The sequence below is a fragment of the Dasypus novemcinctus genome, chromosome 21 (assembly GCF_030445035.2).
Source record: "Dasypus novemcinctus isolate mDasNov1 chromosome 21, mDasNov1.1.hap2, whole genome shotgun sequence".
Lineage (NCBI taxonomy): Eukaryota > Metazoa > Chordata > Mammalia > Cingulata > Dasypodidae > Dasypus > Dasypus novemcinctus.
In genome coordinates this window covers 12,664,908-12,687,949 of record NC_080693.1, presented here as the reverse complement: position 1 = coordinate 12,687,949, position 23,042 = coordinate 12,664,908, and the positions used below count along the sequence as shown (strand labels likewise).

At 67.0% G+C, this 23,042-nt stretch overlaps 1 protein-coding gene across 2 annotated transcripts in view; it reads left to right on the top strand.

Moving 5' to 3' along the window:
- The first annotated feature begins 3,893 nt into the window (after nucleotides 1-3,893).
- Nucleotides 3,894-23,042, top strand: part of KCNJ12 (potassium inwardly rectifying channel subfamily J member 12) — a 41,150-nt gene continuing 22,001 nt past the window's right edge. The window contains exon 1 of one of the 2 annotated variants that reach the window (XM_058283326.1): nucleotides 3,894-3,949. The gene's annotated coding sequence lies outside the window, so the exon portion shown is untranslated. Of the gene's footprint in view, nucleotides 3,950-21,981; nucleotides 22,343-23,042 lie in introns of those variants that run through there. The other variant, XM_058283325.1, reaches the window with a different exon arrangement.

Sequence of the window (23,042 nt, the reverse complement as noted above, 5' to 3'; positions counted from 1 at the left end):
GTGTCTGGGATCGAGAGTGGGTAAGAGTGTGCGTGCAGATGTGTGTCAAAAGGTGTATGAGCGTGTGCAGTTGTGTAGGACTGTGCATGCCTGTGTGTGATTGTGTGAGGTTGTGTCAGAGTGTGTGAGTGTGTGGTTGTGTGAGACTGTGCGCACACGTGCAGACATGTGTCTGTGTGTGTAAGAGCCTGTGTGTGTGACTTGTATGTGTGTCATCGTGTGAATGTGCATGTATGAGCGTGTGAGAGTGTGTGGCTGCATGCCTGTGCAACCCTGCACCTGTGTTTGCCAGCCTGTGCGTGTGAGGCCAAGCACATGCGTGTGAATGCGTGTGTGCGTGTGCTGGCGTGTGCACGTGTCGCCCTCCTGGCGCCCACAGCCCCTCCTCGGCGCCCCTGTGCAGCTGAGGACAGCAGCTCCCGGCTCCCCAGGTGGCCTCCGTGCCATCTCTCCGGCTCTCCAGCAGGGCCCTGACCCCGTGCCGGTCACGTGCACCTGCACGTCAGCATCCACCGCTGTTGCCTTTTTGTCTTGGGGTCAGTGGGGTTGAGGAAGGGGGCTGGGCCCAGGGGCAGGCCTGGGAGTCTGCACCCTGCTCTGCCACATGCTGCCTGGGTGATCTTGGACCTCCAGACCTCCCACCCAGAGAGAGGGACCCTGGAACCAGCCACCACAGGGGTCTGGGAAGACGGTGAGCCCCAAGCCCTGGCAGCCTGCCTGGAGGAGGGGGTCAGACGTCAGCTCAGCGCTCACCCCGGAGCCCCCCCAGGAGCCATGTGTGGCTGTGATGCGGGGGTGGGGGTGGGGTAGGTGATAGCAGGAGGATTTGTTCACATGCTGGTACCAGGGGCCAGAGACAGCCAGGGACTCAGACCCCAGACCAGGTCTGAGGGCCCGGATGCCAGGCACAGAGAGAGAGGCGGGAGCGGAGTGTGAGGTGAGGTGAGCGGGTCCGGGGCTTCGCCCTCTCGGAGGGCTTAGACCAGGAGGGCAGGCTCTGCTAGGGTGCAGGAGGCCCGGAGGGTGGGGCTGGGAGAGGCGGAGAGCGGGCAGGGGAAATCCTGGAGGGCTCCTGGGGGAGGCAGCCCAGGAGGCCGAGCCACTGGGAGCAGCCTGGAGGGTCTCCATGCCGATGCCTGCAGGCTGGGCCGAAGAGCGACCCAGAGGGGCTGTCTGGTTTGCCCATCCCCACAGAGGATTAATTTATGCTCAAAACAACCGCATCGGCGTTGTCACTGTAAGACGCGCCTGTTACAAGAGCCAGCAGCTGCTGCTCGGCGCTGGAGCCCGCCCCAGCCCGCGCCCCCAGCGCCCGCCCTGCGCCCTTGGACTCACGCCTCGCCTTCCTGGGCCTCCGTCCCCCTGCCTGCCGGGGAAGGAAGGGCTCCGAATGCGCTGAGGGGCTCTTTTGCCCTCTCCAGCCCTGGAGAGGCTGCTCGGCTCATACATGTTTTTTGAATGCCTACTATGTGCTCGAACCCAGGGCCGGGAGGGGCGGGGCCCAGAGGGGCGGGTCCTCAGCCTTGCCCTTGCCCTCAAGGAGGGGGAAGAAAGAGAATGTCAGAGGGTGTCCCGCAGGGCGCAGGACTGCTGGAGCACCTACTGTGCGCAGGGTGCTTTACCATCTCATGGGCCTCTCCCACACCCGCTGGCCCTGCTTGCCGTTGGTGTCACCTCCATTTTAGAGAAGGCAGGGGGGACCCCAGCACACACAGGGCCGGGGGCTAGGCCACTTGCTGGGTCCACTCTCAATGCCCGCCCCCCCCCACAGCCCAGGGAGGCAGGCGTGGGGGGCTCTGGCTGCCTGCAGGGCGGTATTTGGGAGGGACCCCTGGGGGTGGGGATTGGCTGCTACCTGGTCAGACAGTGCCCCTTCGCTCTTTGCTCCTGCCGTCTGGTCTTGGGGCAGACGCTGGCTTCACCATTGCACAGCACTGTGTGTGACCGGGCAAGTGGCTCCCCATCTCTGTGCCCCCGGTTCTTTAACGGTCTAACAGGGCCCGTGAGCGGGTCTGCCCTGGTGACAATTACACAGTTACACAGCTGGAGCCCGGGGCCCCGGCACCTCAGCCTAGCACATACTTAGTGCTCCATAAATGCTACTGGGTTTAGCAAGCCACCTGCTCTGCGTTTTGGGCATTCCCGTCCCGTCTCATGCTCCCTGCAGCTCCGTGGGGAGGAAATCCCATTGGCCCCCCCGCCCCTGCCGTCTGACGCCGGGAAAACCGAGGCACCGAGGGGCTCAGTGGCCTCCTCCGTGGCTACGTGTGCGCGTGGCAGGGGCAGATTCAAACCCAGGACAGCCTGTGCCAGGCTGCACCTGCCAGCTGCCTGGGGCCGGTGGGGAGGGGGGCGGAGGCCTGTGGCCGGCAGGCCTGCTCGGAGCAGCCAGCCATCTGGGCGTCGGCCAGAGCGCGTCCTCCTCGGTTAAAATCCTGCAGCCAATCTCCCTGCTGTGCAGACACATAATTATATTTAACATGAAAGTGGAAGCTCCAGGCCGAGGGGGCCGGGCAGCCTTTTGAGGCCTGTGCTCCCGTTAGAGCCCTGCCTCCTCCGTGCCATTCTGTGGCCCCGGGGCCGAGTGAGGGGTCAGGCCCAGGGATAAAATGGGGTCCCCCTGGGCGGGGGCCCGGGGCTGGGCGGGTCTGTCTGCCGGGATGAAAGGCTGGTGCCCTGCAGGAGGCCGCGAGGCGCAGACAATAGGCCGGGCAGGCTGGGAGGGCAGGGCGCCTGGGGACAGCCTGGGGGAAGCCAGCCTGCGGGGCGCGGGTGGGCCGGGAGAAGGGGGTCACCCGGGGGTCGAGACTGCAGAGAGAAGACAGGGGGAGGAGAAGGGAAGCAGGAAGCAGCGGGAGGTGCGAGAAGAAGCCACACCGAGCAGCAGATAGAGGGAGAGAGATGCAGCAAAAGGGGGAAAAAGGATGTGGGGCTCTGAGAGTGTGCGCTTGGTGTGCAAGAGTGTGCGAGCGTGGGAATGCAGGAGCCTGGGACGCTGTGCACACGTGCAGCTACTCCCTGCATGTGCGCGCCTGCGTGGGTGCCCCCGGGGTCCTGGCGACCCTCGTGGATGGAGGGGCATGCATTTTGCAGGGGTGGCTGCGGACTCCTGAGCTGGCTGCGCCCGGCTGCGTGCACGCGTGTGTGCAAGCGTCCTCTGCCTGGGTGTGCAGGCCCGGGCGTGTGTGCTCGCCACGCACCTGTGTGCGCGCGCGTGTCCCCGAGAGGACGCGCCTCCGTGTGTGTGTGTGCGTGCCCGGGTGCGCCAAGTGACTGGCGGTGTGGCGGGGAGAAGGGAGGGTGGCCAGCGGCCGGGGGACAGTGGGGGTGGGCGCGGCGGGCCGGGCCGGGCCGCGGTGGGCGGGGGCAGCGGCGGCGCGGCGCGGGGCGGGCGTGCGCTCGGTGGAGAGTTAGAGGAGTTGCCGAGCCGGGCTCGGCGGCAGCGGGGCGCGGAGCTGGGTGCGCGCCGAGCCTCTGCCTCCCGCCGCCTCCTCGCCCTCCATTCCTCGCTCCCCGCCTTCCCCGGCCTCGCCGCCGCCGCTGCCACCGCCTTCTGCCGGGGAGCGCGGGCCGGGGGGAGGGAGAGGGGGGCGGCGCGGCCGGAGCCCGCGGGCGGCGCGGGGCGTGGGGAGCGGCCCGGCCCGGGGATCAGGTAACCGGCCGGGCGGGGGAGGGGTGGCCGGAGGGACGGACGCCAGCCGCGCCGGCCCGAGCCAGCGACCCGCGGCCAAGGGGCGCCGTCCAGGCGCGCGCCCCCGACCCGCGGCGGGGCCCGGCGATCGGCTCCCGGGGCCGCCGCGCCCCGGGGCATGGAGCGCTCGCGGGGACTGCCCTGAGGGCGGCGGCGGCGATGCGGCCAGCGCGGCGGCGGCGGCGGCGGCCGGGGCCAGGCACGGCCGCCCGGAGCTCGGAAGACGCGGAGCGCGCCGCGCCCGGGGCGCCGACCGAGGTAAGTGCGCGGCCGCCGGGCGCTCGCCCCCCGCCCCGAGACGCCCCCCAGCCCGGCCGCGGGCGAGGGCGAGGGGCTGCAGCCCCGGGGGCGCGGCGCGGGAGGCTCTGCTCTCGCCGCGTCCCCCCTTTTATTTTTTCCTCCCTGGGCGAGCCAGCGGAGGAAATGCTGACGGCGAGCTTTGCTTCCCCCGCCGGGCTCCGGTGGTGCCGCCCGGAACTTTGCTCCTCGCTAACCTTGGTCCCGGGGGGCGCGCGGGGAAACTTTGAGGAGCCCCCCGGCCCCCTCTGCCGGGGCCGGCCGAGGGGCCTCGCCGGGGCGCGTGGGGAGGGACTTTGCGCGCGGCGGAGGAGCGACGCGTGACCTTCCCCGAGACCCCGCGATCAGGTGGGGGCGGCGGGGTGTGTGTGCCGCGGGCCCCCGAGCCCTCCCCCGCAGAAAAGCCCCCGGGCTGAGACTCGCGGGTCTTCGGAGTCGTGTCTCTTTAGCCGCCTTCTGCGCGCTAATGGAGTAAAAATATTCTGGAAATGGTGTTCTCTGCCAGCGGGCGAGCGGGCGGCTCGAGCGGCTTTTTTTTTTTTTCGGTTTAGAAGTCGGCCTAGACCGCAGAGGGGATGGCTTGGCCCCTCCGCTGAGAAGCCCCTCAGGGTTTCAGGGCCGGGGTTCCCCTCCTCGCGCGCGCGGGCGCCCTGTGCGTCTTGGGGGGCCACCTTGGAAGTGGGTGGGGAGCTCCCGGGGGGCTTCGGATGGGATGTTGAGGCCCCGAGCGGGTGTCGGTACCGGCCGTTTGATCGAGCGCTCACGTGTCCTGAGTATATTTTAAAACCCGTGCTCGGAATGGGTGTCACAGGAAAGTCTTTTTCTTTGGGGGGAGGGGGGTGCGGGGGGGGGGTGTCTTCGGTTCCGCGAGGTTCTTGTCTCCCCACAGCCTGGACTTGCACGACTCGCGGCCACCCCACTGCCCCCATTTCGCGGGGGGCGTACCCATCCCGGAGCGCGGCGCTGCGCGGGGCCCTTTCTAGTTTCTGCTGCGCTCCCCTGCGCCTAGGCCCCGCGCCCCGACAGCACGTGCGCGGACCCCCTGCCTTCCGCCGGCGCGTTCCCGAGCCCGGGTTCGCAGACGCGGTCTCCCGGGCGTGCCGAGGCGCCCACACGCCGCTGAAATCGGCAGCCGCCTCCTCGAGGCTGCGGACCCAGAAGGCGTTCGCTCCGGCCCCCCGGCCTCCGGGGTCCAAGGCAGGCCGAGCCCCCTGGGTAGCGCCGGCCCGGGCCCCCGCGGCCTCTCACCTGCCGTCGTCCGCAGGCTCGGGACCCCCGGCCCGAACGCCTGCGCCCTGGACCCACGCCCTGGACCCGCGCCCTGGGTCAGCGCACTCCCAGCTCGGCCCCGCGGGGGGCTTCTGGTCTAAGAGGAGCACCGGGGTGGCGGGGAGACCCCCACCAGGGCCTCAGCCAAGGCGTCCCCCAGTTATTTTTAGGACACTGCCCTCCTCCAGCTGAAGGGGGCCCGGCCTGGCAGCTCCAGGAGGGGCCTGAGGGAGGGCTGGAGAGCGGTGAGGGCAGGTCCCCTGAGAGAGGGGCGGGTGTGTGTGTGGGGCGGGCCTGCCTCAGCACGGGTGGGGACAGAAACATGACTGCCGTGTCTTCGGTAACATGGACCCACCGTTGGTGTAGGCAGTAGGCACTCCATAAATGCTGGGTGTTGGCGCAGACCCGGCAGGCACTCCAAGTCCCTGACTGCCCCCTTGCTCCCTGTCCCCGGAGGGGCAGGGTCCCAGTTCATCAGCCCACCCCCGCTGCCCTCCTCCATGCTGGGGGCCTGTCCAGGTATATGCCTGGTGGAGGCATGTTCACCCAACTGGGCTCTGCTGGGAGAAAAAGGTGCCCAGAGAGGGCAGGGCCCTGGCCAAGGCCACACAGCCAGTTGGGGTTTGAACAGAAGTCTCCTTCTGGCTCTCCCCGTCCAGGGGTTCGCCCCTGCCAGGCTTCCTGTCCCAGGACCACGGCGATCCCCCTGAAGTCTGCCGAAGTAGGGCAGGGTGACGGTTGGTGGCCCTGCGGCAGTGATAAGCATAATAGCCGTGACAGCGACAGGCAGCACCCAGTGGTCCGGGCCTGGGGGGGAGAAGGCACAGCCCTGAGCACAGCTCCCGGAGGCCTTGGCGCACGTCTGGGTGGAAGTGGCTGTGTCGTCCCTCCTGGCACCTCTGTGGCCCTCGCCAGGCCCCACGCGGGGGGGCAGGTGCCCACCCTCAGACCCCCAGCTCTGCTGCTCCCTCCCCCCGGCCCTGACAGGTACGGCTGGGGCCTGCGGCTGGGCCCCGGCCGGGGATTCAGGGGTTCGTTTCCTTGCGAGTGCCACACGGACACACCTGCCCCGTCCCCCAGGGTTGCCCCTGGAGAGGCAGGAGAGGGTGCCGGGGGGTGGGGAGGCAGCTGGGGGCTGCGGGAGAGCAGCCTGGGCCGCTCGGAGGGCGTGAAAGGGGGGGCTCCGCCCCACGGGGACGGATGTGCCCGGGGGATCGGCAGTGGGGTAGGCCGATGGCAGCGGGAAAGGCTGGAGATGAAAGCAAACCGGGCTGAAACTGGGCCGTGGGCGGGAGGCTTCGGAGAAGCCTTGGAGTTTGGGGGCAGGGCGGCAGGGGGCTGGGACCTGGGGGGTTTCCAAGTGGCTGGGGGCCTGGAGAGCGGGCCCAGAGCCCTGTCCGCGTGCTGGCGAGGGGCCCAGCGCCGCCGGCTGATTTAATTTCCTAATGGCCTGGCAGCGCGCAGGGTGCTGGTAGCTCCATTGTACAGATGGGGGGTTGGAGGCTCAGGCGGGACCTGGGGGTGGGGGGTTAGCACCGGGGCTCCTGGTGCCTTCCCGGGGTAGCACAGCGCCTCTCTCCTCCCGCAGACCCCCACGTGCTTTTGCCTGCTGGGCTGGCTCCTGTAGGGGGAGAGGGCTGGCCCAGTGTCCCCTCCCAGGCTGCCTTACACCACCCCCCAGGGAGCTCTGTCCCGGGACCTCAGAAGGCTTGGCACACAGTAGGTGCTCAGTCAGTGTTTGGTGAGCTAATAGCTTGCGCGAACCCCTCGCCTCGCTGTGCCTTCGTTAGCTGCCGGCAGGTGTGGGCCTTCGGGGTGGGAACCCTGGGCACTGCTTCTCGGCCGCGGCTCCAGGGCGGCGTCCGGCCTACAGAAGGTGCTCAGCTAGTTGGAGCTGGGTGCCTGGAGGAGGGGCCCTCAGCCGCGGCACGGTGGGCGGTGGCGGTGGAGCAGCCCTGGTCCTCCTGGGTCCTGCCCTATCACCTGTGAAGCTGGAGAGGCTTCTAGAAGCAACCAGGATGGAAAAGTCGGTCCTGGCAGGGGGAGCTTTGTGGGGGTGGCGTACCTTGGGGGTCCATCGTTCCAACCCAACCTTCTCTGTGGGCATCTGGGGAAACTGAGGCCCAGAGAGGGGAGGGGAGGCGCCGGAGGCCCCCCAGCGTCCTAGTGCGGCCCTTGAACCCCACTGCCACGTCCCATAGCCCACGGTCTCCTGCCAGGACGTGTGAGGCTGCAGAGACCTGGGGGACCCCGGGCCCCGCCCCGCGATGAGCCCTCAGCCCCGCTACCCTGGGCACGGTCCCCCCTTGCGTGGACAGCTTGGAACGGGAGTCCTTTGCTCGGCCGCTGTGGGGAGGGGCAGCTCTGCCCTGGCCGTGCATTCGAGCCGCCCCCAAAGGCAGGGGGAGCCACCTCCTGGGCTCTGCCCGGGACCCCCCAGGCCTCCCGCCAGCCCCTGGCCCGGGCTGGACCCTGGTTGACCCTGAAGGCCTTGGACTTGGAGAGGGCCCAGGAGACAAGAGGTATCCCCTGCAGAGTGGCGGCTGTAGCGGGGTGCGCCCGGGCCCTTGGGCTTCTGAGCCCCAGTCTGGGGGCTTCGTCCTGGCGAGGACCTCCCAGAACCGCCTCACTCAGGGTGCAAGCCGAGCCCTGCCCACTTCCTCTCTGGCCTCCCTGCCCACCACCCTCTCCCTGCACCCCAGCCACCTGCCCTCCTTGCTGAGCCTGCTGCAGTCGGGCAGACCCCACCCCAGGGCCTTTGCACGTGCCGTTTCCCTCCCGCTGACCTCCACACGGCTCCCTGCCCCCCCCTTCGGGTCCTCCCCAGTGTCACCTCCTCCTTCTGGCCTTCCCTGGCAACCCTGTCCCCCACCCCTCCCCGTCCCCCCTCTTCCTGCTTTAGTTTTCTCTGTAGAACTTCACATATTCGGCTACGGTGCAGTTTGTTTGTTTCTCTTGTTTGTTGCCCGCCTCCCCTGCCCTGGACAGGGCTTCGGTCTGGTCCGTTGGCAGCTTTGTCCCCAGTGCCTGCAGCTGGAGGGGTTAGATAGTGGGGGCTACGTGAGCACATGGGGTGCCCGGGGCAGAGGGTGGACCCCCTAGTGGTGCAGCTGGAATCCTTGCCCCATTCTGGGCCTCGGATTGGTGACTCCACTGTGCCCCGTGGCGGGCAGACTTGGGGTTCAGGCCTTCGCCCCCCGCCCTCGGCCTGCCTCTGCCGCGGTGGGGGGGAGGGAGTGCTCCCTGTGGGGTGTGTCATCTGTGTGACCCCCCACCTTGCCGTGTCCCTGGCACTTTGGGACACCCTCTTCCAACCCCGTGAGGCGCAGGTGCCCTTCCCATTTTGGATGTGAGCGAAGTGACCCCCAGGGAGTGGGAAGGGGATTCGCCCAGCTCTCAGAGGCCCCTCCCCATCTGTAAAGAAGGAACGGAGGTGCTGGGTGGGCAGGGCCGGGGGGCAGGGAGGGCCAGCCAGCCCGCTTGCTCTCCTTCCGGAGCGGAGCGTCTTCTGGGCACCCGCGGCCCGTGGCGTCGAGGGTCCGCCCAGGCGGCTGGGACGCGTTCTGCGGCCCTGCGCAGCGCCCCGCGCGGGGTCTGAAAACCAGCAAACGCACCGCCGCCCACCCCAGCAGCTTCTGCATGGTCAGAGGACCCAACGCCGGCCGCGTCTCCTCCCACCTCCCCTGGCCCCCGGGGAGCTGGGGACGGGCGGCTGGGCCTTGCACAGGGCCCACGGCCAGGGGCGCTGTGGGCAGGGCTGGGACCCATGCCTTTCCCCTCCCCACGGCTTGCCCGGCCGTGGCCCCCCGCCCTGCCCCTGAGGGGGGCCTGGACGCTGCCCCCCGGGTCGGGAGCTGAGCGGGGCACCCGGCCGGCGGGTCCAGCCCTGCCGAGAAGCAGGTGGGGGCCCGCGCGGCGGCCGCCTGGACCCCGGGCGTCCTCTCTGCAGCTGTCGGGGGCCGGGCATGGCAGAGCCCGGGGAGGAGGGGGCTGCGCGGGCCGGGCGTCTGTGCAGAACGGGGCGCTGCCCGGGGTGGCGGGGGTCAACGGAGGTCGGGCACGGGGGCTGCAGGCCTGCCCTCCTCCCGCCCGCCTCCCCCCTCCCTCCTTCCAGCTGCAGCCCGAGCCCCCCGAGCTGGCGGCTGCAGCCCTGCAATTCTCTGGCACTTAAGGCAAAAATAAATCGCCGCCAGCAGCTGGCGTTCTGGGTGGCAGCCGGCCGCGCCAACCCCTGCCGTGACCCTCTGGGGTCCGCGTTCCAGGCCAAGGCCAAGGCCAGGGCGGGGGTCCCCGGGCGGACTGCAGGGAGCTGGACCCGTTCAGCCCCTTGCTAGGACCGGTGCCCAGAGGGGCACGGCGAGGAGCAGCCTGGGGGGGTGCCCGAAGGGCTGAGGGGGGGGAAGCCTGCGGCAGGTTGGGAATGCTCAGGAGTGGCGCTTCCCGGGGGGCTGAGCGTCCGCTCAGGGAGTGGACGAGTGCGACGTGGAGGACCACCTGCCGGGGCCCTGGGTCCCAGGCCTGGGGCCCGGGGGCTGTGGCTCGCAGCGCCACCCCCTTGCCCGCCACCGTGGGCCTCTCTCTCCTTGCCTGCCCTCGCCTGGTCAGAGCCGAGTGACCCGGGCTCCGAGGAGGCCGGGATTGTAGCACCTACGCCCTCGGCAAATACCGCGCGCGCTCCGCCCTTGCCCGGGCGCTGGGGACCCCGCTGCGCTGGCGATCCCCGCCCTCGTGGGCCCACGTCCCCGCGGGGACGGTGAAAATAAACGGGCGTGCAGACACTAGCGGCCGCAGCCTTTCAGTTGCAGGGCCAAGCACTGAGACAGTTGTCAGGCCAGGAAGTCGCAAGCGCCTTTCTCCTTCCGGGGCCCGTTTCCCCAGTCCCTGAAGCTCTATGTTCTCCAAGTAACCGTCATTGACAGAACCTTCTGGAATTTCTTCGGTGCCTCCACGGACGTGCGAACGGCGGTGTGGAGACGGGCTCACGCCTGTGACTGCGTTTTAAACGCCGGGCATGTGCTTCCCGTCCTGTCCCGCGGGGTGTGGGTCTCCCCGGGCATGGGGTCCCCTCGCCTTCGGTGGGCGTGGCCTTGAGCTCTGAATCGCCGACGCCTGGGGTGGCGGAAGCTTAGTCACCGCGCTTTGAACCCACAGGGCCACTGGCGTGCGCGCGTTCTTGGAGTCACGCGAGGTCCCTCGCATTGAGCCTGGGGCACTGGCAGTGTCACTTTGGCGCGTCTTAGCTCCTGAGTCACAACTCGTGCGTGCCCGAGTGGGGGCATCTTAGCGGCGGGAGACCGAACTGGGGCCCCCTCAAAACCCTCTGGGGAGCAGGTAGAGCCCCCAGAGCCCCCAGCCCCAGCTCCATCCCTGGCATTCCGGTGCAGAGGCCTGGGGGCTGGAGCCTGGGAAGCTGCATTTCCCAATCTCCCGCCTGCTCCAGGCTGGGCCCCCCAGCACTCACTGAAGCCCCCCCTCTTAGGCTGCCTGAACTAAGGGGGCGCCCCGGACGGATCTGGCTCCCAAAGGAGAGACCGTCCACGCCTGCTTCTCCAGGTGGGCTCAGCTCCTCTCTTTCTCCCCTGCTTGTCTTTGACCCCCAAAAGGCACAGCCCCTCTCTCCGCCTTCCCCTCCCAGTGCCCCCCCAGTGCTTGGCCAGTGCCTGTCGCTGCTCTGACACGGCTTGAGAAGAATCAGAAAGGAGCCTCCCCGCCGGGCTCCATCGAGAGCCCCTGCCTGGAAGGAATCTGATGGCCTGCGCCCCGACCCTGGGGACAGAAGTGATGGTGCCTGCCACTCTTCTGACCGGAGCCTCAGTTTCCCCATCTGTGCGCCGGGCACCGGAACCCTGCCCCTGTCTGGGCGGCCAGGGCTGCAGCTCCGCAGTCTGGGGAGGGCGGGCGGGGCAGCCTCCCCGCTCGGGGGCCCCCGCCCTTGCCTTTGCCACGCGGCCGGAGGCTCTGCCCTACCCATCGCCTTGGCCTGCTGGGCCCCAAGCTGTCGGCAGCACCTGCCCGGCCAGCGCAGCCAGGTCCCCCCCCCGGGCCGCCCTCAGAAGGAAGGGGGAGCCCTCCGAAGCCCCTGGGGGGTGATCCTGGGCCTGCTTGGGGGCTGTGTAAAGAGGGGACCTGGCGACCCCCTTCCGGGCCTCTGCCGGGGCGGGGGGCAGCCGGACGGGCCCCCCAGCTTCCCCCCGTCTTGGCGGCTCCCTGGTCCTGGCCTGGGTCCATGGCCTTGGCTCTGCGGCTGCAGGGCCAGCGGGCCAGACGCAGGGCCTGCTCGGGCCAGGCTGCCCTCCTGGTGGCCCCGGGACCAGCCGAGGCTGGGTGGGCCTGGGCGTCCTCCCCTTACCCCCTTCCCCCAGCCCCGGCGCGGGGGGCCAGGGAAGGAGACACGGGGCACGGTGCACACGGAGGCCGAGCCCCGGGAGCTGGGCCTGGGGTAGTGCTGGGGCCAGCGCAGTGCGGCACGTCTCTACGCCTGGCTGCTGTGGAGGCACAGCAGGTGCCCCGGGCCAGGAGTCCCATGGGACAGTCAGCCGGGGTCCAGGGACAAAGACGGGGTGGCCGGGGAGCAGAGAGGACCGTGCCTTCGTTTCCGGCGGCCGCGGTGGCCGAGTCCCACGCACCGGGCGGTGTGGAGAGCGCCGTCCCGTCGCGGCTCTGGAGGCCACTGGTTGGAAATCAAGCTGTGGGCAGGGCCCCTCCCTTGGCAGGCGCTGGGGGAGAATCTGTCCCTGGCCTCCTCCGGCCCCGGGGCTGCCAGCAGGCCTTGGCTCGTGGCCACTGCGCTCCCAACTTCAGGCCAGCAGATTTCAGGCTCTCTGTGCCCCACCTCCCGCCGCCTCTGTCCTCCCCGTTCACACGCCCGCCGCTCTGGCCCTCAGATAGCCCAGCTGCCCTCCAGCCCCGCGAGGCCTTTTCCTCTCCCGCTGCGGCTCGGCTACCTCCTCGCCCGCTTCAGGTTTCAGCCTAAGCTCTACCTCCTACAGGAAGCCTTCCCTGACCTGCCCCCCGGTACAATCAGCATCTGCTTAAAAAATCAGTACGCCCGCCTGGTGGATATACTGCTCTGCCTGGACCTTTTGTTTTTCTGATTCGGCAGCCTGTCGCAGAGATCTAGCCCTGGGGTTAGGCTCGCGGGTCCAGCTGCTGGCCGGCTTGCGTGCCCTGAGCGGTTTGCCCACCTGCTTCGTGCGTCAGTGTCTAATCTGCAAAAGGGCCTTCCCTGGTGGGACCCCCAGCGCAGGGCCTGGTGCGGCTGCGGGGGGGGACCCGCCTGGTACCGTTATTGCTCTGATTTGTCTCAGGCTGCCAGAGCTGCCGCGGCACATGCCGACCCAGCCAGCATCTGCCGCCTCCCGGTGGCCAGCGCCGGGACCAGGATGTCGGCCGGTTTCTCCTGGGCGGCTTGTGTGCTGGGGTCAGCCGAGTGTCGGGGGCACCGTGCTCTCCTCTGCAGCGTCTTCTGCTTGACTGCCTCCCAATCTCCTCTCTTTAGAAAGCCTCCAGTCACGTGGGTCAACTACTAATTAATCTTCAAAATGATTACTTTATAATTAACACCTTAACCAATAATAACTTCCTCAGAAGGTCCTATTTACAAATGCGCTCACCCCCACCAGGACACAAATTGGGTTAATTTAAAAAAATTTTTTTAAAGATTTTATTTATTTTTCTCCCCTTCTCCCCTCCCAGTTGTCTGCTCTTTGTGTCCATTCGCTGTGTGTTCTTCTGTGACCGCTTCTATCCTTATCAGCAGCACCGGGAATTTGTTTCTTTTTGTTGTCATCTTGTGTGTCAGCTCTCCGTGTGTGGCACCATTCCTAGGCAGGCTGCACTTTCTCTCGTGCTGGGCGGCTCTCCTTATGGGGCGCACTCCTTGCGCGTGGGGCTCCCCTACGCGGGGGACACCCCTGCGTGGCAGGGCACTCCTTGCGCACATCAGCACTGCGCATGGCCAGCTCCACACGGGTCAAGGAGGCCCGGGGTTTGAACCGCGGACCTCCCATGTGGTAGGCGGACGCCCTAACCACTGGGCCAAGTCCGCTTCCCATAATTTTTTTTTATTTTTAAAGAAGACTTAGTTTACATAAATGTTACATAAAACATAGAGGGGATTCCTGTATACCCCAGCCCGTCCCTTTGCCACACTTGCCCACGTTCATGGCACCCCTCTTAGTGTGTCTTAGATTGTACATTTATTACAATCCATGACCACACATCGAAGCACTGTGCCTCAGCATGGCCTACACTTTAAGATTGACACTGTGCCCCACACAATTTGATCGGTTGTAACAAAATATGTAATGGCCCATATCCATCATTGCATTGTCATGCTGGACAACTCCCATGTCCCCCAGATGCCCCCACGTTACACCTGCTGTTCCCTCTCCCCTCAGAACCTCTCGTGGCCACTGCCTTTAGGCAGATTAGCATTTGGGCACGCCTCTTGGGGGAGGCAATTCGTTCCCCAGCGTTACTGTCAGTCAGCGATGGGTTCTGGAGCGGCTACGGGTCTCCCCGCGCGAGGTGGTGTCCTGCCGGGCTGACCTTCTCCTTCTGACGTTCTTCAGGTGTGCCTCCCACCTGTGGGTGTCACCTGCAGGACGCTTCTGCGCTAGTCAGGTGGTAGGGGTCTTGGGCCAGGTGCTCGGGGCCTCGGGCTGGGCCGGCCGAACACAGATTCCTAGACGTGCCCGGCAGTGGCGCGTGTGCGCCCCTTGAGAGCTGTCTCCGCTCTGCGCGCTGGGAGGCGGCCTCCAACCTGACCCCCACACCCCCCGCCGAGACCCGGCCTCGGTCCTGCCCTGCCGCCACCCTCAGCTTTCGATCCCGCCTCGTCTCAGCCCTTTGCGTTTGCACCTGTCCCGTTTGCGTGGGTCGTTTCGCGGGCATCGCTTTGGGCGGCCCCTCTCCTGGCTTGCGACCTCTGCCCCTCCCCGTGGCGGGGCCCCCCGTGGGCAGGTGGAAAGCTGCGGGGGCCGCCTGGCCCAGGGCTTCCCGGGGGCTGAGCGAGCGGGGGCAGCCGCCCGTCTCCCGGTGCCCGAGCTGAGGCCGGGAGGGCACCAGCAGCCCCCCTGCCTCGAAAGCCCCCGAGCCGGGTCCTCGGGCGCCCGGACGGCCCAGGTGGCGGGAGCCGTGGCGTTCGAGATGCGTCGGGGCTTTAGCGTTTGGCTGACGGCTTGCCAGTGGATTCAGCAGCCTGTGGTGTTACTGGGCCCCTTTGTTTCTCGGCAAGTGGCGTGACGTTCCGCGGAGACTTGGCACCCAAGGATAATAAGGAAAATGACTGTTTACCCAGCGTCTGCTGGAGCCAGGCGCGGGGCTAAGTGCTTCCCCAAACATTATCTCATTTAATTCTCAAAGCAGCCCGGCCCAGCGAGGATTGGGGTTGGAGAGAGGAGGCTGTGAGGGAGGGAGGGGGCCAGGCCAGTTGGGGCGCAGGCCGGGAACCCCCTCACTAACTGGCTGGCCGCAGCTCCTCTCCAGGGAAACATCTCTGCATGCTGGGCATGGCCAGGGGAAGCTGGACTGACGGGGGCCCTTCCCTACTTGCTGTGTGACTCGAGGCCAGCAGCTTTGCCTCTCTGAGCCTCACTTCCCTGCTCTGAGCAATGGGGCTAAATGGACCCCGTCTAAGCTCTGTCTGCTGGAGGTGTGCCAGGAGCTGGGACTGTGAGGAAGGGTTCTCAGCGTCCTGGCCAGTCCAGCTCTTTCATTTTACAGGTGGTGAAACTGAGGCTCAGGGAGTGGATGGGGGGGCCTGGGGTCGCCAACGCTGAGCTGACCTGATGTCCTCCACCCACCAGTGACCTTAGCCACAGGCGTGGCTCCATCCGCCTCATTATTACCCCCCCGCAAGACTAATACGGACCGACAGAACTTTCTGGAACACTGCCTGCGTGCCGGGAGGGGAGAACGCGGCCGTCTGCGCAGGCAGGCCTGCCGTCGGCGAGGGCCCCGGCCAAGCTCTCAGGGTGGACCCACGCCTCAGACGGATGGGCTCACCTCACCCCATCCGGGCCCTGGTCCCAGGAGCCCCCTCCACGCCGAGCTCGGCACTTCCGTGGGCTGGGGGTGGGCTGCGAGCTGTCAGCGAGTCTGTCCGTCAGTACCGACTGATGGACCCATTAGGCTCCCCGGGAGAAGAGGCCCTGGCGCCTTGTCCCGGGGGGGCCCAGCGAGGCTGCTGACAGGACAGCGCCCTCTAGAGCCGTCCCTGCTCCCACTCCCTAGCCCACTCCCCACCCTCCTGGACACGCAGGGAGCAAGGCTTAAAGGACACAAACCCTCAGGCCCGTTACCGTCCCCCGGGGCTCAAGGACCGGATCTGCCTCGCTGACCCAGCTCACGTCCCCAGTCTCGCCCCCTTCCTCCTCCTTCCCAACCCTGCCCCGGCTTTTTTGGGTCCAGATGCCAGTTCAGTCCTCCTGGGACCTGGGTCCCACCCCACCTGGTCCCTAAGCCCCGCCCCCTTATCTAGGCCCTCCTTCCCCACCCTAAGCCTGGTCCTGGCCCCGCCCCCTTTTCTAGCCCCTCCCTCTAAGCCTGGTCCTGGCCCCGCCCATTTCCTAGCCCCTCCCTCCTCTATCCTAAGCCTGGCCCTGGCCCCGCCCCCTATCTAGCCCTCCCTCCTCCATCCTAAGCCTGGTGTTGGCCCTGCCTCCTTACGTAGCCCCTCTCTCCTCCCTCCTGAGCCTGGTCCTGGCCCCGCCCCCTTTGTCTAGCCCCTCTCTCCTCCCTCCTGAGCCTGGTCCTGGCCCCGCCCCTTCATCTAGCCCCTCCCTCCCACCCTAAGCCTGGTCCTGGCCCCGCCCCCTTTGTCTAGCCCCTCCCCTCCCTCCTAAGCCTGGTCCTGGCCCCGCCCCCTTAGCTGGCCCTTCCCTCCTAAGCCTGGTCCTGGCCCCACCCCCTTATCTAGCCCCTCCCTCCTCCCCCCTAAGCCTGGTCCTGGCCCCGCCCCTTTCTAGCCCCTCCCTCCTCCCTCCTGAGCCTGCTCCTGGCCCCTTCCTTCCTCCATGGTCCTTGGTCTTGTCTCCTCCTCCCAAGGCCCCAGACCCTCAGTTGACCACATGGCTTCCTCTTAGACCAAGAAAATAAAAGAGGAGAACTTCCACTCGCTCCTGCACAGCTGCCACTTCCCGGCACCTGGGACCCTCGCGTCTTTCCCTCCCGCGCCTGCGGATGGGCTGTCTGCCTGCTAAGGCCACCCCCGTGCCCACAGCCCGGCCCCTCTCCCGCCCAGCCCGTGGCCCTGGCGCGCCTCCCTCCCCCGCGTCAGCAGATTCCCGCTTGGCTAGGGCCTTCCCTACCGCCTTGGCTCGTTCCTTCAGGAGGTCACCCAGGGCCCACTGTGAGCTCAGACACTTCCCAACACCCACGGCACCCCGGGGCCCTGAGCCGAGTCCTCCTGGTGGAGCTCACCGCTAGCCGCGACAGACCACCCCTCCTCAATAAGTAGACATGGCCCTCCATGGGCAGGCACAGCACGTGGGACCCCAAAACCCTTCAGTAAGTAGACACAGCACAAGGGCCCCCCACGCCCTTCAGTAAATAGACACAGCATGTCTGGCCTTCAGCAAGTGGACACAGCACATGGGAGCCCCTTCAGCAAGTGGACACAGCACATGGGAGCCCCTTCAGCAAGTGGACACAGCACGTGGGACCCCCCCTTCAAAAAGTGGACACAGCACGTGGGACCCCCCTCTTTCACTAAGTGGGCACAGTGGGATGTCAGGAAAGGGCTTTCTGAGCAGATGTCTTGGAGCAGACCTGGCTGGACCGCAGGTGGAGCTGCTCGCTGCGTTCTGGGATGTCAAGTTCGGCAGGGAGGCTGGAATGGGGGTGGGTTGGGGGAGATGGGGAGCAGCTACTTAGGGCCTGGAGGCAACTTTTCTATTCTTTTAAAGACATCTCCCCTTTAAGAGCAGTCCCTCTTGACGCCCCCAAGCTTCTGCGCTGTTTCTCTCGGCCTGGACCTTAATGCCGCGGTGCTGTTGGGGTGCGGGCCGCCTGTCCCTGCCCGGGGCCGTGCTGTGGCCCCCACTTGTCGCCCCGGTCACCACCAGCCCCCGTGCCCGTCGGGCCCTCCTCCTCCGGCTGCCTGCTCGGCTCCTGCGTTCCACCTCCCCGTTCTCAGCTCCCCCCCCCTTGGAGGTGGTCGGCTCATTGGGGACCCCGAGGCTCGGGCTTCTTCCCCGCCGGCTCCTTGGCAGATGCGCCCTCCCTGGGGCTTCACCCCCCATCCCACCCGCAGCCCCGGACTCTCCCCCACCGCCGGCCCCAGAGGTCCCCATGGGTGTCCGTGGCCCTTCAGACTGCCCGCGCCCAGCGCTGGGCTGTGCCCGTCCCGTCTTCCCCTCGCGTCAAAGCTGCCCGCCCCTGCCCTCCAGCAGAGCTGTGCCGTGGGCAGGGGTGGAGCCGGGGGTGGGGGCTGTCTGTCGCAGGACAGCCTAGGGCAGGGCTTGCCACGACCACGTCCCGGCTCCCGGCGCGCAGCGCTCTTCCTCCTGTCCACGCCAGAAGAGGGCACGGAGGGCAGATGTGCGTGCCCCTCTCCTGGGGGCGTCCCGGGCAGGGTGGACATCCGGTCACCGGGAGCTCAGGCGGACGAACGGGACGTGCGCTGAGAACCACCGCCCACGAGATCCCGAGGCCACCCCGCCTAGCTGCGGAGAGGAGGGCAGCGCCGAGGGCCCGGGCCTCGGGGTCACATTTCAGCGGCTGCCACTTCCTGGCTGTGCACCTTGAGCCAAGTTGCTCTGCCTCTCTGAGCTGGTTCCTCATCTGAAAAGCAGGTGTGAGAGTCCTGCACTGGACCCGAGAGTAGCCATGAAGGTGAGACACGGTGACTTACCTGGCGCCTGTGTTTCCCTGAGTGACGCGAGTGCTCCTTGGCATTGGGGGCTTCTCCGCGGGAAGACCCGAGCCTCAGCCCACCTGTGTGGAAGATGGGCACAGCGAGCGGCTCACCAGAGGCCCGCGTGGCCAGGTGTGCACGGGCAGGTACACAGCAGGTGCTCGGCCTGTGCTCCCTGGCTCGACGCTGGCGTGCATGTGCCTCGCCCGGCCCTGGGTTCTGGGGCTCCCCCCACAGGCTGCTCTGGCTGCTGCAGTGGGGAGGGAGAGGCAGGCAGCGACAGGCACCCCCAGGGCCCCTCCCTCCCTCGGTCGCCCCCACCCCCCAGCCTGCAGCTGTGCCACGCGGGAGGCGCGGTGGCTGATCCCACCCCGTAATCAGCCTGTCAGCGCCGGGGAGCCGGCAGGAGCCCCCCACCAGGCTGCGCTGGGCAGCGGGCTTGGGAAGGGCTCCAAGCCACCTGGGCCTCCTCAGCCTGGGACGCTGGGGCTCTCGGTAGTGGGGGGCTCGTGGACGACCACCCCACACACGGGAACCCCTCCTGCTGACCTGTAATCCTGGTAAGACACAGTTCCCGGGGGTGGAGCCACGGACCAGCCTGGTAGGTGGCTCAGGCTGTCTAAACGGGTGCACGCAGTGTAGACAGATGTGACACAGAGGCAGGGCCACGATGGGGACGGCGCAGGGGCCGGGTAGAAGGAGGTGGACCTGGGAGACAGGTGGGAGAGGTGAAGGTGTGTGTGGGCAGTGGAGCGCGGCTGCCTTCGTGGAGCTGCAGCCGCAGCCAGTGAAATGGGTGCAGCTGGTGTGGACGGCTTGACCAGCGTAGGGGGTGTTAAATGTAGACAGGTGTGAGCTGTGTATGTGAGTGTGACTAGTGTTGGGTGTGAGCAGCGAGATGGGTGTGAACAATGAGATGGGCGTGATCTGTGTAGATAGGTGTGAGTAATGAGATCAGTGTAGCTAGTGTAGATGGATGTGAGCATTGACATGGGTCACATGGGTGTGAAGTGAGAGGTGTGAGCAGTGTAGACAGGTGTGAGTAGTGTAGATTGGTGTGAACAGGGACGGGGTATGAGCAGTGAGATGGTTGTGACTAGTGTAGATGGTGTGAGCAGTGAGCATGGGTGTGAGCGGGGAGGTGGTGTGAGCGGGGTATGTGTGAGTGGGATGGTGGTGTGAGTGGGGAGTGGCATGACTGGGGGGGTGTGAGTGGGGAGTGGTGTGAGTGGAGTGTGTGTGAGTGGGGAGGTGGTGTGAGTGGGGTGTGTGTGAGTGGGGAGGTGGCGTGAGCAGGGGAGGTGGGTGTGAGCAGGGAGTGGTGTGAGCAGAGAGGTGGTGTGAGCCGGGATGTGTGAGTGGGGAGGTGGCGTGAGCGGGGGAGGGAGGTTTTAGCGGGGAGTGGTATGAGCGCGTAACTGGCCAGGGGTGTAGGCGGCTGCAGGCAGTGCAGACAACCTGGCCAGTGCAGCTGGCCTTGGGTTCAGTAGGGACCCTGGGGCCAGCACTGCTCTGGGGTCCCGCCCCCACCCCCTGTGTGCTGCCCTGGGTCACTTCACCCCCTTGCTCTGTCCCCACCCACCCGCCGCGCTCCCCCCGTGGCTTTCGTCGTCCCGGGTGCTGTCACTCTGCCATCGCTCCGGCCTTGCTGACCGCTCTGCCGCTCCCAGGTCTTGGCTCACTGCTGTCGCCCACTCCCCCTGGCTGGCCAGCGAGGCCGCATGATGGGGGGCCCTGAGTGGGGGAGGGCAGGCTCCACAGTCTCAGAACAAAGACGTTTATGGGCAGCTGATGCTTTTTGGGGGGTTTCACGTGCACAGATGCATCGATTTCTCACGGTATTCCAGCAAAGTGACTTTATTCTTGTCTCCATTTTACACATGAGGTAACTGAGGCTCAGAGAGGTTTGAGGGATTTTCTGGGGCCCCCAGTGCTCCTCTGAGCCACGTCCAGGCGTCCAGCGCAGGCTGATGGGGCAGCCTCTGAGCCCAGATTCAGGCCCCAGGACGATCTGTCCCCTCCTCACTGGCTGGCACTGCACGGCGGGAGTTAGGGAGCTGCAGTGACCTGGCCCTGCTCACCTGTTCCCTGCCCCTCTTGTGGAGACCTGGCCCTGCTCACCTGTCCCCCTCACCTGTTCTCTCCTGTCCCTGCTCACCTGTCCCGGTACCTCCCGCTGTGACCTGGCCCTGCTCACCTGTCCCTGCACCTCCCGCTGTGACCTGGCCCTGCTCACCTGTCCCCCTCACCTGTTCTCTCCTGTCCCTGCTCACCTGTCCCGGTACCTCCCGCTGTGACCTGGCCCTGCTCACCTGTCCCCCTCACCTGTTCTCTCCTGTCCTTGCTCACCTGTCCCTGCACCTCTCACTCTTCCTTGGACATCCTGGGCTCCCCTGTGCTGAGTCTCGCCGCTCCAGGGGGAGGGCACCCAGCCTTTGCCCCTCTGCTGGGGTGTGTTTCCCCTCCAGCTCGCAGGGCCAACTCCCCTGCTGGACATCCGTCTGGCCTGAGCACGGCTGACCTGTCCCCAGGAGGGCAGAGGCTGTGGGGAGGGGGCTGGAAGTCGCTGCTGAGTGCCCTCTGGGTGCCGGGGACGGGCCCGCCTCGCTTTGTCCCCTCAGCCCATTTCACAGATGAGCCCACAGAGGCCAGGGCACACGGCCAAGCCCCTCAAAACCACCTCTGGCCCCTGCCCCAATCGTCCACACCCCGGCCCCACGCAGAGCCCGCAGGGACCGCCGGGGCCCCCTCGCAGAGCCCTGGCTCTGCCGTGGCTGCCAGGACGTGGCTTCTGCAAGCGCAGGACCTGGGGCGCCAGCCCCGCCGTGGCCACTCCTGTACCCCCACCATCAGAAGTCAGCAGTGCTCAGGTCAGCCCCTGTGCCTCGGTTTCCTCCCTGTAAAACCGCCGTCTCCGTCTCCCAGGGCTCTTTTGCGGGGTGAAGACGAGAATCTGGGGAAGGGGCTTGGGGACGCAGCCGGGTGCCCGGAGCCGTCTGTCGACACGAGCTCCGTCTCTGAGAAGCTGCGGATGGGTGGAGCCGTGCCCCGGCTGGCCTGCGCGGGGGCTGAAGGGGGCCCAGAGGCCAGGCAGGGGTGGGCCTGTCCCCAGGGTGGGGGCACGCGTGGCACCAGCAGTGCCAGCCAGGTGAGGTCAGGCTGTGGCCAGAGGTAGGGAGGGAGCCCCAGGTCCCGAAGGGCAGGCCCGAGGTTGGCCCGGAGCGGGCGTCCTGGGCAGGGGGCAGCTCTGCGGGCGCTTCCCGCAGAGGACATCGGGGAGGACGCGCTCCGGAAACGCCAGTTCAGTTGCTCTCCAGAAGCTTCCCGGGTGCTGCGGGACGGGGCTGTCGGGGACTGTCCTCTGCGCCCAAAAGCTCCCTGGACGCGGCTCCCACCGTGCCTGGTGGTCAGTATGGGAGACAGGTGGCCACTTCCCGCCGTGGGGCCTGGCTCAGAAAGGGTGACGGCGATTGCCGAGGTCTGCTAAAGGCCGCTGGGGGCGGCGCGCTGGAAATGGGCTGGCTTTTACGGGGGGTCACTGGGTTAAAAGCCCACAGAGCTGAGGCCGTGAATGGGCCCAAGCCCAGGCTCGGTCAGGAGCTCCTCCCTCCCTGAGCTGCCGCCGTGGGCACGCGGCACGTGGCGGTGCCCGCTCGTCCCCCCTCCTCCGGGCCTCGCTCCTTGCAGCTTCTGGCCCGAGGGGCTCCCCTTGGCCTTGGCGTCCCGTGGATTCCAGCCTCTGGCCTCAGGACCTTCTCTCTCAGCTTGTGGAGTCTATTCTGTCTCAGCCGCATGTTTATGTGTCTGCAGCTTTTTCATTCCTCTGTCTTAAAGGACTTTTCAAAGGATCGAGACCCACCCCGGGTCACGTAATCTAATCAGAGGCCCTTAACTGGAGCCATCTAATCACAGGTCCCACCGACCTTGGGTTTGCACGCGCAGGAATGGATTAGCTTAAGGAACAGGATTTTCTGGGGTCCACGAAAGACTCCACGTGATGGCAGGAGCTGCTGGCGTTGCTCTCTGCCGGCCCTGCTCGAAGCGCGACTGGCCTGATTCATTATACGCGCTACCTGCTCTTGATGTCCCCATCGCGCAGATTGGAAAACTGAGGCTCAGCGGGACTGAGGGGTCTACCCAGAGTCTCACCGCTGGAGAGTGGCTGCACCGCCCCCAACCTGCCGGGCCACCTGGGACGGACACCCAGGACAGGTGGCCACTGACCGGTGAGAGGGAAGGGGTGCTTTTGTCTCCATGGAGACAGGGTGGGTGTTCCCAGGGTGGGGCTGTGGACAGTGCCCGGCCCTCTCTGGGCTGACCCCTCCCACTTGAACAGTCAGGCGTTTCCCGGCTGCATGTCTGGGGTGCTGTACCTGCGTCCCTGCAGGCCTGCCGTGCGGATGCCCCAGGCACCTGGGGCGGGTTTGGGCTGGGGCTGCTTGGGAGTGGGGGTCCAAGTAGCCCCAGCCTTGGAGCAAGAGTGGGGAGAGGGGCTGCCCTGGCTTTCAGGTATTCTCTAGGGCTGGAGCCGAGGGTCCTCCACACCCAAGCTCACCTGCACCTTCCCAGCCTATGGGTGGGGAAACCGAGGCTCAGGGAGAGCAGCCACATGCCTGTGGTCACACAGCCAGGGGGTCCCGGCGCCGGGAGCCGGCCCCCTCAGAAGCCCGAACATTCTGCGTCCAGGCGGGTGGGCTGCCTTGTGCTTTAGGAAGGATGTGAACGACACCACGGTGACCCCCGAGCATGAGGCCAGCGGCCGAGGGCAGAGAGGGCGGCGGACGTGCCAGGGTGCAGCCAGGGTGCAGCCTGGGGACGTGCCAGGGTGCAGCCAGGTCCTGGGCGGCCCCTGCTCCTGGGAGCAGCAAGGGGCTGGGTGATGCCTGGGGCGTGGGGGGGGGGGGGGCTTCCAGAACGCCCAGCTTG